This window comes from Nyctereutes procyonoides, unplaced genomic scaffold (genome assembly GCF_905146905.1).
Source record: "Nyctereutes procyonoides isolate TBG_1078 unplaced genomic scaffold, NYPRO_anot_genome, whole genome shotgun sequence".
NCBI lineage: Eukaryota > Metazoa > Chordata > Mammalia > Carnivora > Canidae > Nyctereutes > Nyctereutes procyonoides.
Window position 1 is genome coordinate 33,921,181 of NW_026575134.1, and position 14,404 is coordinate 33,935,584.

The 14,404-nt window shown below is 41.0% G+C and overlaps 1 protein-coding gene across 1 annotated transcript in view; it reads right to left on the reverse strand.

The window, feature by feature from the left end:
• The window catches only part of KIAA1549L (KIAA1549 like), a 256,705-nt gene that overhangs the window by 194,313 nt on the left and 47,988 nt on the right, over positions 1-14,404 (reverse strand). The gene's annotated exons all lie outside the window — the stretch shown is intronic.

A 14,404-nucleotide genomic window follows, 5' to 3' on the forward strand; every position in this document is an offset into this window, starting at 1 on the left:
CTATAAGAGCACATATATCTCTACCCTTTATAATGGCTACGTAGGATATTATTATATGAATATAACATAATGAATCAATTCTCTAAGGATGTTTGATTAGATTGCCTCCAATGATTAGATGCAGGGCAGTGTTTTCTTTCACACTTAAAGAACAATAAATAGCATTTCATTCTATTGTGGCTGTTAATAAATAAATCACAGCTTTCCAAGATAAACTGATCGTGTTTCTCTTCCCTTCTTTTTATTTTGTGAGGTCATCTTTTTTTTTTAATTTTATTTATTTATTCATGAGAGACACACAGAGAGAGGCAGAGACACAGGCAGAGGGAGAAGCAGGCTCCATGCAGGGAGCCCGATATGGGACTCGATCCTGGGTCTCCAGGATCATGCCCTGGGCCAAAGGCAGACACTCAACCGCTGAGCCACCTGGGCTGCCCTTGTGAGGTCATCTTTAACATATAAGGCCAATAACCCCAGGAAGCACTGATCTTGTCTAATTCCATATTTTACTAAAAACCCCATGGGCACAAAACTAAGAACTTAAAGGTTCCCTTCCTAGATACCATGTTATTACCACAGCAGAAATGCATTATCCACATATATGTGGTAAGACCAATGACTTAGTTTCTCTCTATAGCTGGTACCAGCTCTATTTCCTGTTTTAAGAAATTGAGAAAATCAATCATATCATTAATGATTTTTTCTCATCATGAATAGAGATGTAATTTAAATATGTCATAAAGGTTAACAATCTAGGGGGTCTTATATACTCTTTGGGGTCTGTGAATAAAGCTGCATTTCAATGTATTTCGCTTCTGTTTCAATTCTATGGATTTTAAGTATTAAAACCATCATTCTGAGAAAGATCTATAAACTTTATTAGACTGTCAAAGGGGCCTGTGGCACCAAAAAAGGGTGAGATTCTCTATTAGTGAATTTGAATCAATTGGAGACTGTCAAGTAAAATCAACTACTTTAAGAAATGCAGCATCTTACCCATTCACTGTTCACACCTCTGAAAATTTCCTGACATATATCATTAGCAGGCGCTGTTTCTAAATCAGGTAAAAGAGGCTCAATAAACCAAGCTTGATTTGATATTTTAAGACATTTCTTAGGAAAATGGCTTTCTCTCAAATAGCACTTGACTCCAAAACAAACCACTGGACGATCAGAACCTCCTGCATCAATTTATTATCAGATGTGTCAATTATTTCTTTAAGGAAAAAAAAAAACATTTTCAGCTTTTCTTTTCTCTCCATACTTCCAATTTTAAAAGGTATGGATTTGTTTGAACACTTGAAGATATTAATATTTGTTATGCTTTGACCTTTCTTATATATATCACTGATAGAAATGAAGCAAAATACTCTGTGAATAATAATAGTATGGCTTTTGTTTATGATAGTCAGAGAGAGAGAGAGAGAGAGAGAGAGAGAGAGAGAGAGGCAGAGACATAGGCAGAGGGAGAAGCAGGCTCCATGCACCGGGAGCCCGACGTGGGATTCGATCCCGGGTCTCCAGGATCACGCCCTGGGCCAAAGGCAGGCGCCAAACCGCTGCACCACCCAGGGATCCCCTAATATGGCTTTTAAATGCAGTTTAGTTGTAGAGGAGAGTTGTATTCATGCCTTATATGATTGCTCTCCCTTGTCACTTAGTCATTTTCAATCTCACACATATCTTAACAAATCACATAAGGACACCTGTTGTAGGCAGGTGTGGATGCTAACTCTGAGCCCAAATTCAAACTTCTCTACCATGTTGTCCACACCACTGAATTAATCAACTACTTAATAATGAGGTGGTTTCATTCACCTGATAGTGGGTAGATTCATCTTAAACACAGTGATGGAAGGATTAAAATATATAAATGTATAAAGACATACAGGATCAAGTCCCTTGCATGGGTCACTGTGAGTATTTTAAAAGATGATAGTATTCACCACTATCTGAAATTATCTTAGGTTTTTTTTTTTTTTTCTTGCTCTGCTCCCACTGAAATGTAAGCTCTGTGAGAAATGGTTACCTTACCGTCTTGCTCATTCACTACTGTGTTGGAAACATCTAAAATACTGCGTAACAGCTTTGTTTCCACAACGAGATGGGTGAAGAGGCCTCTTCTAATACAAATCACTTACAGAAAGGGATAAAATATATTCTTTAAAAATCTGATTTAAAACATGGTTGAGGTTGCAATAAAGGGAAAGGCTGTAAGCCAGAAATGAGAAGAAAGCATAATTTTACAGTGTAATGCAAAGCTAGCATTTGCCCAAGGACATCAGCTGACCCAGGAGCCTGGGTTTTTACAAAGTGCTTTGGTTTGTGGACCTGAGGACAAAGCTTCCTGGTGACAGACCAGATCCAGGACCCCTTTCCAAAAAGCCATACTGCTCAAGTGGAAACAACCTCAGAGAATGAGACAGGGAAAAAACCCTATCCGTTAGAAGGAGACTTATTATCTATCCTGGCCTCGGTGAGGCAGAAAAAAAAAGCATCTCCTAAGAATCTCTAACCAAAAGCCCACACTCATATAGGGGTAGGGCCAGAATTCATGCTACCAGTGTGTGGCTTGGAAGAATAATAACCACTACTGAGCTGAAAATGTGATTAAAGTAGCCCTTGGTTGTCATTACCCCATGGCTGGAACAAATGCAAATCCTTTCTCTCTGGAGAAAGACACTTCAAACACAGGGCTCTAATCATTTCCACAGAGAAAGTTCCAAGGAACATGCGCTCACAATTTTTTTTAAATCACTAAAAATAAGACTAAGCAAGTCACTACGAGTTATCAGAAAATTGAAGATACTGCAGTGATCAGATACCGAATATAAAATAATTACGTTTAACATGTATAAATAATAGAGGTGATTAAAGATATGATGATGACAATCAAGTAAGAAGTTTTTAAAAAGAGCCAAATAGAATTTCTGAAATAGAAAATATGAATAATGAAAACCAAAAAAACAGGTAAGTAGCATATTAGACACAGACAAAGACAGAATGTATTAACCTTAAGATAGATTTAAGGAAATTACCCAGAATGCGGCACAGAAAAATTGTTAAAATACACTTTAAAAGTTAAGTAACATGAAGGACAAAGTGAACAGGTTTAACATATGTCTACTCAGATTTCTAGAAAGGAGAAAAATAAGGTGATTGAGGTAGAAGTAACGTTCAAAAAAATAAGGGCTAACAATTCATTTAATTAATTAAAGACATGAATTCTCAGATTGAAGACATACAAATCCCAAGCAGAATAAGTAAAAAGAAATAAAAATCCAGACATCAAAAATGTCAATACTTAGTGAAATTGAAAAAGCCAAAATCACAGAGAAGAGAGTAACAGCACTCCGAGACAAGACAGATCACTGGCAAAGACTGAGCTGACTTCTCCGCATCAAGAATGAAAGTAAAGTGACATCTTCAAAGAGCAGAGAGAAAATAACTGACAATCTAGGATAAGCAAAACCATCTCTCAAAACAAGGGTGAGGTAAAGACATTTTCAGGCAAACAAAAATGGACAGAGGTCATCACTAACACATTCTCACTAAGGGAATTTTAAAAGAATGTATAGTTAACCCTTGAACAACATGGGAGTTTTAGGGATGCTGACCCTCCACATAGTTCAAAAATCTGTGTATAACTTGACTTTCCCAAAATTTAACTACTGAAGAGCCAAAGCCTCACCAATAACATAGTCAATTCACACTTTTTTTTTGTATCTTATATGTATTACATACTGAATTCTTACAATAAAGTAAGCTAAAGAAAATGTTATTAAGAAGATCATAAGGGGGACACCTGGGTGGCTCAGTGGTTGGGTGCCTGCCTTCAGCTCAGGTCATGAAACCAGGACCTGGGATCAAGTCCCACATCGGGCTCCCTTTGAGGAGCCTGCTTTTCCCTCTGCCTATGTCTCTGCCTCTCTCTCTCTCTCTCTCTCTGTCTCTCTGTCTCTCATGAATAAATAAATAAATCTTGTTAAAAAAGAAGAAGATCATAAGGAAGAGGGGCACCTGGCTGGCTCAGTTAGTAAAGCACCTGCCTTTGGCTCAGGTCAAGATCTCAGGGTCAGCCCCAAGCTCCTCCCCAGAGGGGGAGCCTGCTTCTCCCCCACCCCTCATGCATACCCTTGCTAATAAGTAAATAAAATCTTAAATAAAAAATAAAAACAAGCATACTAAAAAAAACACACGCGCGCAAGGAAGAGAAAACACATTTATTAGTACTATACTCTATTTATCGAAGAAAACTTGCATGTAAGTAGAGTTGCCAGTTCAAAGTCATGTTCTTCAAGGGTCAATCATACTCAGAAAGAAGGCAATTGATTCAGAAGGAAGATCTGAAATGTCAGAAGGAATATTTAAGCAGTTAAATGTAAAGGCTTATCATTGGGAAAATCTCTCTATGAGTCTACCTGTTGAGTTTGAGACTTGTCCAAACTCTGCTAGCTAGAAAGAGGAGGCTAGCTTGGGCTTATTTTTCACAAAAGGGATAATCTGGGCATAACTAACCATGAATTGCCCAATTAAGAAATGTTGGATATGACTTACTCTTTCATTTTCGTGCAAAAATTCTCCATAATATAAGAAAATTCTACATGCAAATGAAATCAAAGTCTTCAGGGTAAACACCAAAATTTAAATTTTCAAAGGAATGTGTATTCACCAAACTATGAGATTATTATTAGGCCCTCTCGTTCAATAATTTCCACCTGCTTTCTGGGATTTGCTATCTCACAGATGAATGACACATGATGATTTGGATTATCCAGGCCTATAAACTAAATCATGATTTTCCTTCTTAGGATAGGATCCATTTCAGAGAGTATGGAGAGAAACTGGAAAACTCAGAAAGGTAGCCAGTTCAGAGAGAAGGAGCGTGAAGAATTTTTTTTTTTTTAGCAGCTCTAAATCACTGACAGAACATGTCCAGGAATGACCAGTTACCAACATCTGATGGATCTGATGGGCCTATGCAAAGTAAGAATCAGCATTTCAAAGAGCCCCAAGGTTACGTCTTAAGAGATCTTCAAATCCCTGCACTTTGATCACAGAGATGCTGAAAGAGAAAAAGTCTACAGAAGAACACTTCTCACCTCAGAAAATGGTGCTTTCAGGAGCTAGAGCATAGTAATGAGTGACAGTGACACATGCACCTGGGTCTCTGAGTAATGTTTCTGGAATTAAACCCAGATACAATAAGGATAAGGAGATAAGATAAGCTGGGATAAAGATCTTAAATCTGTGCCTACACTGGTGGCCAGCCTGACTGTTGCCAGTCAGCATAGTAAAGCCAATGAATGGAATTGGTGAACCAACAGCCTAACTGATTTTCCCTCCAGAAATGACTAGCAATTTGATTCAACAAACCAATTTCTTCTATCGGTCTTAAAATAATATAGCTCCTTCCAAAATGATCCATGTGAACCAAATCTCTGTCCAAAAAAAAAGAAAGGAAAAAGATCTTCACTATTGGATACCAAGAGGTAGCCAATATAAGAAAATTCTACATGCAAATGAAATCAAAGTCTTCAGGGTAAACACCAAAATTTAAATTTGTCCTTGTAAAATCAGGGACAAAGGCAGCAGAGGGGAGAGTGGCCTGGACAAAGCTAAAGAGGGGTATGCAAGGGTGGCTCAGTGGTTGAGCATCTGTCTTTGGCTCAGGTCATGGTCCTGGGGTCCTGGGATCGAGTCCCACATCAGGCTCCCCACAGGGAGTCTACTTCTCCCTCTGCCTGTGTCTCTGCCTCTCTCTCTGTCTCTCATGAATGAATAAATAAAATCTTAAAAATAAATAGAGAGAGGTAAGCAGGTGGTAGTAGACCAGCCAGACAGGCCGCGTTCAGACAAGGAATCCATGATGCAAACCAGGACCAGGAAAGAGGCCCCTTTATCCCGTCTGGGCATATACATGGAAGGTAGAGGACAGATGTTCTGTAATATAGTGAGATCTGGTCACTATAAGTGTGGGAGCTGGGTAGAAAACGGCAGGCAGGGTGAAGGTCTTTAGGACAAGCAGTCAAGGCTGGTAAAGGCAGGCCTTACTGTACGAGGTGGGGGGTATTTGTAGGAGTTCTTATTTCTCCAGGGCTTACTATGTGGCATGCACTGGACAAGCTCTTCTCATCTTCACAACCATCCTGTGAGGTACAAAATATAATTCTCATTTTATAAAGGAGGAAAGGTTCAGAGAAGTAATGTGGTATTTCTCTTTGGTAAGTAGCAGAATCACAATTCGAACCCAGAGCTACCTGGCTTCAATGCCCACAGTTGCCATGACTCCATACCTCCCAGTCTTCACTCTCCTTCAGCGCTGCATCCCAGTGATCATGCTGCTTCAATAAATAGGCTTTTCTCTTCCATCATCTCTTAACTCATTTATTCTTTTTTAATCTTGGCTAAGAGGGGGTAAAAGTCTTTCTTCCATTCACATCCACAAAAGACCAGTACCCCAGAGTAAATCCACTTAGTCAAGCTAATCCATTTTTAAAATAATGTGTATAGAGGAGAGTGCTCTAAAAAGTTTGAAGTGCTTCAGAAATGAAGGTAGTGTTATTAAAACAATTACTAGACTCATGCATGCAGGCCAACTCATCTGAGAATCTCGAGCCCTGGAATACTATGGACACAAATTACAATGCTGATAAGGTGAGACAGCTAGAATTACTGCACAGAGCGCTTGAGTCAACAATCCAGGTGTCGAACTGAAAGCTAACCTTATTCTTTTCATAAGTGAAATGCCCATGATGCAGAGGACACCCCACGCTGGAGCTGAAGGACTCCAGGGAGCTAAGCCAGGTGTCAGGTGACCTGGGTTCCAACCCCAGTTCTGCCTCTACCTGGATGGCTACACGGAGGCACAACAATGGACTCCACTTCCCTCCCCTCCCGCCCTCTCTCCCCCATCTCAGTCGCCTCCCCTGAAAGGCAGTTTGCTGTACCAATGAAGAGTGACCAGCTGTATAACATCGGACAAGTTACCCAGCCAGTCTCTACATCCGTGGCCTCATCTCTACACAGGATAAAAACAGTACCTACCCGTGACAGGTAATTCTATGTGTCAACTTGACTGGGCCACAGGGTGCCCAGATATTTGACTAAACATTATTCTGGCTGTGTCCATGAGGGTGTTCCTGGATGAGTTTAACACTTGAATCATTAGGCAGAACAAAGAAGATTGCCCTCCCCAACTGAATGGGCCTCATCCTCCCTGTTGAAGGCTTGAATAAAATAAAAGGCTAAGTGAAAAAGATTACACTCTCTCTGCCTGACTGCATCTGAGCTGGACACTAGTCCTCTGCCTTCGAACTCAGCTAAACCATCAGCTAAACCATCAGCTCTCCCAGGTCTCCAGCCTACTGACTGCAGGTCCTGGACTTTTCAGCCTCCATATGCAAATGAGCCATTTCTTTATCATAAATTTCTAGATATCAGTAGATGTATGCATAAGGATAGGTACAGGTAAAGGTAGATACATACAGATGCATCCTATTGGTTCTGCGTCTCTGGAGAACCCAGACTACAAGACCTCTAAGATGCTTTATTTTAAATTAGACAATACTCTTTGGACAAAACTAGCACATCATAAGACCTCAATAAATATTTTATTTGACCACTAGACATTTAACATCCCAGTCCTGTGAGTCTAATTAAAAGAACCATAAAATATGTAGAAGCAAAAATGGTTTTTAAAAAGGTACAGAACTATGCAAATTTAGGTCACTTCACCTGCAACCACAAGTTTCTTCATTTTCCTTTCTGGAATATGTGTGTGATTCAGAGAGACACTGTAGCTATGGTGACATCTATGAAAACATTACCGAAAAAACAACAATAACCACCCTGACGCCAGGGTCTAAATTACATCCCCATTTGCTTCCTCACCTAAAGAAGTTTTACTGCCTCCTCCAAAAGCAAATGTCCATCCTATCTCTATTCAGATAGGCTTTGAATCTGCTGAACTTAATTAGAGCAAGTTAAGACACTAATCTTCAGACATTAGCACTCGGAGTTAATTAACTAGATATAGCACAATTCTTCTTGCTGTGCACTTGAGAGTACACCCTGGAAAAGCTCAAAGGAAAAGGAACATCATTCTGTGTTTAAGAAAGCAGGCTGAAATTCACAAATCTTGGGCTTTTCCGAGTAACCTTTTATTTTTCCAGTTTTCAGAAATAATACTGCTCATCTTTTGCCCACTTCTAGGAAATAAAATATCAAATCCCCATTTACGTTGCAGGCTGACATCATTTCCTTCTCTCTTTTCAAAATCAAAAGATGACACAGACAGTTCATCAGAACAACTTTCTTCTGAGAATGTCAATCACACACGCTGCTTTATTCTACATTATAGTGACTTTCAAATTAAATGCCCATATGGGATCTTTTTTTTTAAATCTATTTAACCACAAACTATTCAAACTAACTGAAGACTCTTTCCAAGAATGTCCATATTATTGTTTGTGAGCTGAGATCATGGAAATGGGAGGCAAAGTACTTTGGTTTCCATTCAGAACATATTCACATCTATTTTCAAAGAAATCATTGAAGCTGAACCCTAATTAGAAGTCAACATGAGGCAGGGTCAAGTGAAGGTTTCCCCGGGTGTTACTTCAAAGGTTCATTCAACAAATACTAATTGGCCACCTCTTATGTGAACAGCACGGTGCTAGGTGTTTGGGTCTAGTAAACAAAACAGAAAGAGTCTCTGCCTTCTCAGAGCTGCTGCTGACAACATCAAAGTAAGTCTGGTCCTAGAACAAGACAGACCCACCCTAACTGGCCATATAGGATGCTGACCTCCCAAAGGGCACAGCAGAGATCATCTGGGGAATTGAGACAAAAGCAGAGAAAGGGCAAGGCTCTTGGAGAAACTACTTCCAAGCTACATCACACTTTGCTTATAGTCATGAAAATGTGCAGAAATACCCAAATGTAAAATCACTTTTCAAAATCAAAGAAGAAATAAGTGGCCAGATCTTACCTAATGAGGTATCCAAGCACACCCTCAGGATGAGTTCAGGCCTTTGGGATGTACATTTTTTCCCACATGCTGAAATGCTTTATTAGTCAAGGGAAAAAGACTTAGGTTACATAACATTCACCACCCCCATCACCCACCCTAAATATGACTTATAAATAAAATACAAATAAAAGTCTGTTCTAGCATTTCCCATTTTGTGAAAAATAGGCCCTACAAGTTTAAAAAAAAAAGGTGAGGGAATATATTGCAAAAATACCCTCCTCTTAGAGATTTATAATGGGCATTTACATATTACAAAGTAGCCATGTTTTTATATAAGGTATAGTTGTAAACAATGAGGCTAAAGTAGTAAACAAAAGAACAAAATCCCTGCTTTCATGGGATTGATATTCTAATAGGGGAAACCAAGCAATAAATAAGTGGTAAGGGAAAACATAAAGCAGAGGAAGGAGATTAAAAGAGGAAGGAGGGCAGCCTGGGTGGCTCAGCGGTTTAGCGCCACCTTCAGCCCAGGGCCTGATCCTGGAGACCCGGGATCCAGTCCCATGTCGTGTTCCCTGCATGGAGCCTGCTTCTCCCTCTGCCTGTGTCTTCTCTCTCTCTCTCTCTCTCTCTCTCTCTCTCTCTCTCTCTCTCTCCTCTCAAGAATAAATAAACAAAATCTTTAAAAAATAAAAATAAAATAAAAATAAAAGAGGAAAGTGGATGTTGCTATTTTATACAAGGTGATCCACAGAGACTTCACTGACCAAAGGACGTTTGGGTGAAGACAGGAAGGGAGAAAGCCATATGGCTTTCAGGAGGAAGAGCACTCCAGGCAGAGGAAGCCATGTGTGCAAAGGCCCTGAGGCAGGTATGAGGCCCAGCAAAGATGCCAGCATTGGCTGGGGCGGTATGAGCACGCTGGGGAGTGACAGACAAGATGGAAGAGGAAGCCAGGGCTACATCATATAAAGATTTTGCCTCAAACGTGGAATAAAACAAGATGCAATTGGAGGCTTCCGAGCAGCGCTATAACATGAGACCTGACTCACAATTTAACAGTCTAGATGGTGGCAGAGGGAGGGAGAGAAGCAAGGAGACCAATTTGTAGGGGACTTCAAAATTCCAGCTGACAAATGATGGTGGTTTGGAACAGGGTGAATGCGGTGGAGGTTGTAAGACATGATCAGAATCTGGATATATTATGGAGGTAAAGCCAGGTAGAGGAGGTAAGAGAGAGGCCAAGGACAACTCCAAGATTTCTGGCCTGAAGGAAGATGCAGTAGTACAACAGGAAGGATGGGATCACCCAGGGAAGTGGAGATAGAAAGACAAGAGGCATGAAAGTTGAGCTGTGAGGAAGGTTAAGGTTTAGAGGTCATGAAGATAAGGAGGTACCAGCAGAGAACACTGAGAAGAACCATCTCAGGAAGAAAGGAGTGATCTTCCCTTAAATGTTGCCGTGAGGACAATAACGTGAGAACTGAGGAACTTAGTGAAATGATAAGGATGAAAGCCTGATTAAAGTGGATTCAAGAGAGAATGGGAAACCAACAACAACCCAATGAAAAAATGGGCAAAGGATATGAATAGACTTTTCTCTACAGAAAGTGGCCAACAAGCACATGAAAAGATGTTAATGTCATTAGCCATTAGGGAAATGCAAATCAAAACCATATGAGAAAAAAAAACCATAATGAGATATTACTTCACATCTACTAGGGTGACTATGGGAAGGAAGGCAGGAAATATCCAGTATTAAAGATGTAAGGAAATTGATATGCTTTAAATTATTGGCAGAAATGTAAAATGGTCCAGCCACTTGGCCCAAACCACCAAACAGTTCGGTAGCTATTCAAAAACTAAAACATAGAACTACCACCTGACCCAGCAATTCCACTCCTAGGGATATGCCCCAAAGCACAGAAAACAGATACTCAAATAAATACTCGCACGTATACTTTCATAGCAGCACTATTCACAATAGCCAAGAGATAGAAACAACCCAAATGTCCCACCCATGAATAAATAGGTAAACAAAATGTGCCATACACATACCACAGGATCCTACTAAGCAAAAAAAGGTGCAGAAATTCTGACACATGCCACAACATGGATGAACCTTGGAAACATGTTAGGGAAAGAAGGTCAACATATTGTATGACTCCATTTTATAAAATATACAAAATAGACAGAAAACAGACTGGTGGTTGCTGGAGGCTGGGGGAGCAGAAGAACAGAGGGTGAGTATGTAATCAACAAGGGGTGGGGGACACTTTGGGAATGACAAGATAGGCACTGGAACTAGATGGAGGCGGTAGTTGCACAACATTGTGAATATACTAAATGTTACTGAATTGTATGTTTTAACATATTAAAACGGTTAGTTTTAGGCACCTGGGTAGCACAGTTGGTTAAGCATCTACCTTCAGCTCAGGTCATGATCCCTGGGGTCCTGGGATCGAGTCCCATATCAGGCTCCCTGCTCAGTGGGGAGCCTGTTTCTCCCTCTCCCTCTACCTTCCACTCCTCCTGCTTGTGCTCTCTCTCTCTCTCTCTAATAAATAAATAAAAATCTTCAAAATAAATAAATAAAATGGTTCATTTTATGATAAGTGAATTTCACCTCAATTTTTAAGAAGAGTAAGAAAGGGAACCAAGGAATTGAAGACAGTCTGAAAGAAGATTCTTCCAAGGAGGTTGGTTGGAAAGGGGAAAAGGTTCAGAGCAGTGGCTGAAGGGGGATTTGTGGTCCCCGTGAGGCTTCTCTAAAATGGAAGACAGAGGACACACCTGTCTGCAACCTGAGAGAGGGGACCTGAGGGAGAACTGCTGGCAGGAAGTCCTCAATCTCATGCACAAGAGTAAAAAATGCTTTGTCCTGAACAGGAGAGGAGACAGGATCCAGGCAGCTTGGTCATGGCAGCAGTGGAGCTTGCAGAAATTATCTGCTGGACTAGTTTTTTTCTCAGGAGATGCAGGGATGTTACAAGAGGGGAGGTGTGAAGCAGTTACCCCAGAGAGTGGGTAGGGGACTGGACTAGGGCAACAGGGTAGCACTGCGGGGTAGCCTGAGCAGCCCACTTACGGTCAGTAGTAATAAACCAATGAGACTAGTCAGCCGAGTTGTTTGGTTTTCTTCAAATGCATTCAGTTGCCTGGGAAAGGTGGAGAGCTATCTAAGTTCCCCCCAAAGATATCTGGCCAGAGAAACCTATTAATAGCCCCCAAAGAGCCTACATAAAATTCTAGTCAATGCTTAAAAAGATAACAGGGGGATGGAAAAATACCAGTACCCCTAAATCCTCTTTTCTATCCAGAGTAAGCGCAAAGGGTCAGGGAGGAACCAAGTCTGGAGGCCCAGCAGGGGCCCACAGGCATCACACTGGCCAGAAGGGCACCCCTTGGGAGAACAGAAAGGCACAGCTATCAGAGTCTGAGCTTTGGAGTCAGATTTCCCCTCCAGCTGAGTGATCTTGGGCAAATGAGTCTCTTCGAGACGTGTCATAAAATGGGGGAACGGTCGCCTGCCTTGCAAGGATGTTTTAAGGATTGATGACGAGCACTTAGCACTCTAGTTTGGAGCACATCACAGGCATCCAGTGTAAGGAGGTGACTACTGTTAGCAGCCAGTCACATGTGCCACATCAACCAGATGAAAACACGGTCAACCCAGGTGCCCAGCCACCTGCGCACTAGCATGGACTCTGGAGAACTTGCCACGTTAACACGACTCCCTCTCAATTTAAAGCGAGGAGCTCCACTGGTCAAGATAGATCTTGACTCCTTTGGCTCAAGAGTGGCTTGGTGTTTCAAGCTCCTACATTAACATGCCGAGAAGAAGGACCATCCACTTCCTATTAAACAATACACTTCACAAAAGCTGCCGTGCATCCCAGTATCATGTTTTTACCTTCTGAAGTAATTTCAGACTTACAGAAAATCACAGAAGCAGTACAGAGAGTTCAGTGTCCTTCAGCCAGCCTCCGCCAATGTTAACATCTTACATAACCATAATACAACTGCCAAAACCAGGAAAATAACTCTGATAAATGACTATTAACTACTTGACGGACCTTGCTTGAATGCTGCCAGCTTTGCCTCTAATGTTCCTTTTCTCAGGCAGGATCCAGGCCTGGATCCCACAATGCATTTAGTTCTCAAGTCTTGTTAGCCTCTGTCAACCTGTGACGGGTCCTCAGTGCTTGTCTTTCACAGCCTTGACATCTGCCAAGAGAACCGGTCAGGTATCTTTGCAGACTGTCTCTCAATCTGGGTTTATCTGATGTTTCCTTATGATGGAGTGAGATTGTACACTTTGAGCAAGAATCCCCCAGATAGGATGTTTTGCCCTTCTCGGTGGATCAAAACATGGTGCATAGCACAAAAGAGTTGAAATATCTTCTCCCTGGTGCTGTCACTCACCCCGCCCCCATCTTTTGGCTAAGGTGGCGTTTGCTGGCTTTCTGCACCCATATCATATTTGATACAGTAAAATAGGATCCCAGCCTTTCTCCTGGTCAGAATGGAAATAAGTAGATGTTTCTACTCACAGTCCAGCACCTGTTCACCAATAAATGTCATTATACTCAGCACCCAAAGGACTTACTTTCATTTCTTTCTTTCTTTTATTCTTTCTTTTGATTATATTGTAGGTTCTTTTTCCCCTAAATATGTTTAATATGAGCACTGACTCAGCACACCCAGAATCCCCTCACAACCTGAGTGTATCCAAGTCCCACATGAGAACTTTGGTATCAAAAATATCAATAACAAAGATCATCAACCCCATGATGAGCACTACCTTCAAGGCTCTTCACATACATTATCCCTATTCTCAAAACTAAGCCTAACAGAGTGGAGCAGGATGCCTAGACCATCTGATGCTCAGCCTCCTGACATAGCCCCTGCTATAATATTAAGTCTGAACAGTGTGGGAAGAAAATAGCTTCCTGAGGACCCAGCCTCCCAAATGCCAACAAAAAGTATAATCCAATCATGACAACTACTCTCTGTAAGGTGTGGACATGGTCCTTCCCTGGATATTCTCTTTTTCAATTTCACAACAGCTATGAGATGGGTAGTATGCAGCCCATTTCACACAGGTCAGAAAGAGCAAATAACATGCCCAAGATTCAAAACCAAAACCCTAACCTAAATCTGGTCATGCCTCTAATTTACAGAAAATATGCCACAAAGGTACGATCAGCAAAATGCAAACTGACAAATTCCATAAGCAATCTGGGGGTTTTTCCCCTTGCACTTTTCTCTTTATCATTAAAGAGAGAGAGAGAGAAATGAGGGAGAACCTATAGATTAAAAGATACTTAAAAGACATATAGCAGATGTGGGGCTTAGTGGATCCTATTTCAAACAAACTGTAAAAGCAAAAAGGAAATTTACAACTTTGGATTCTATCAATATTAAGAA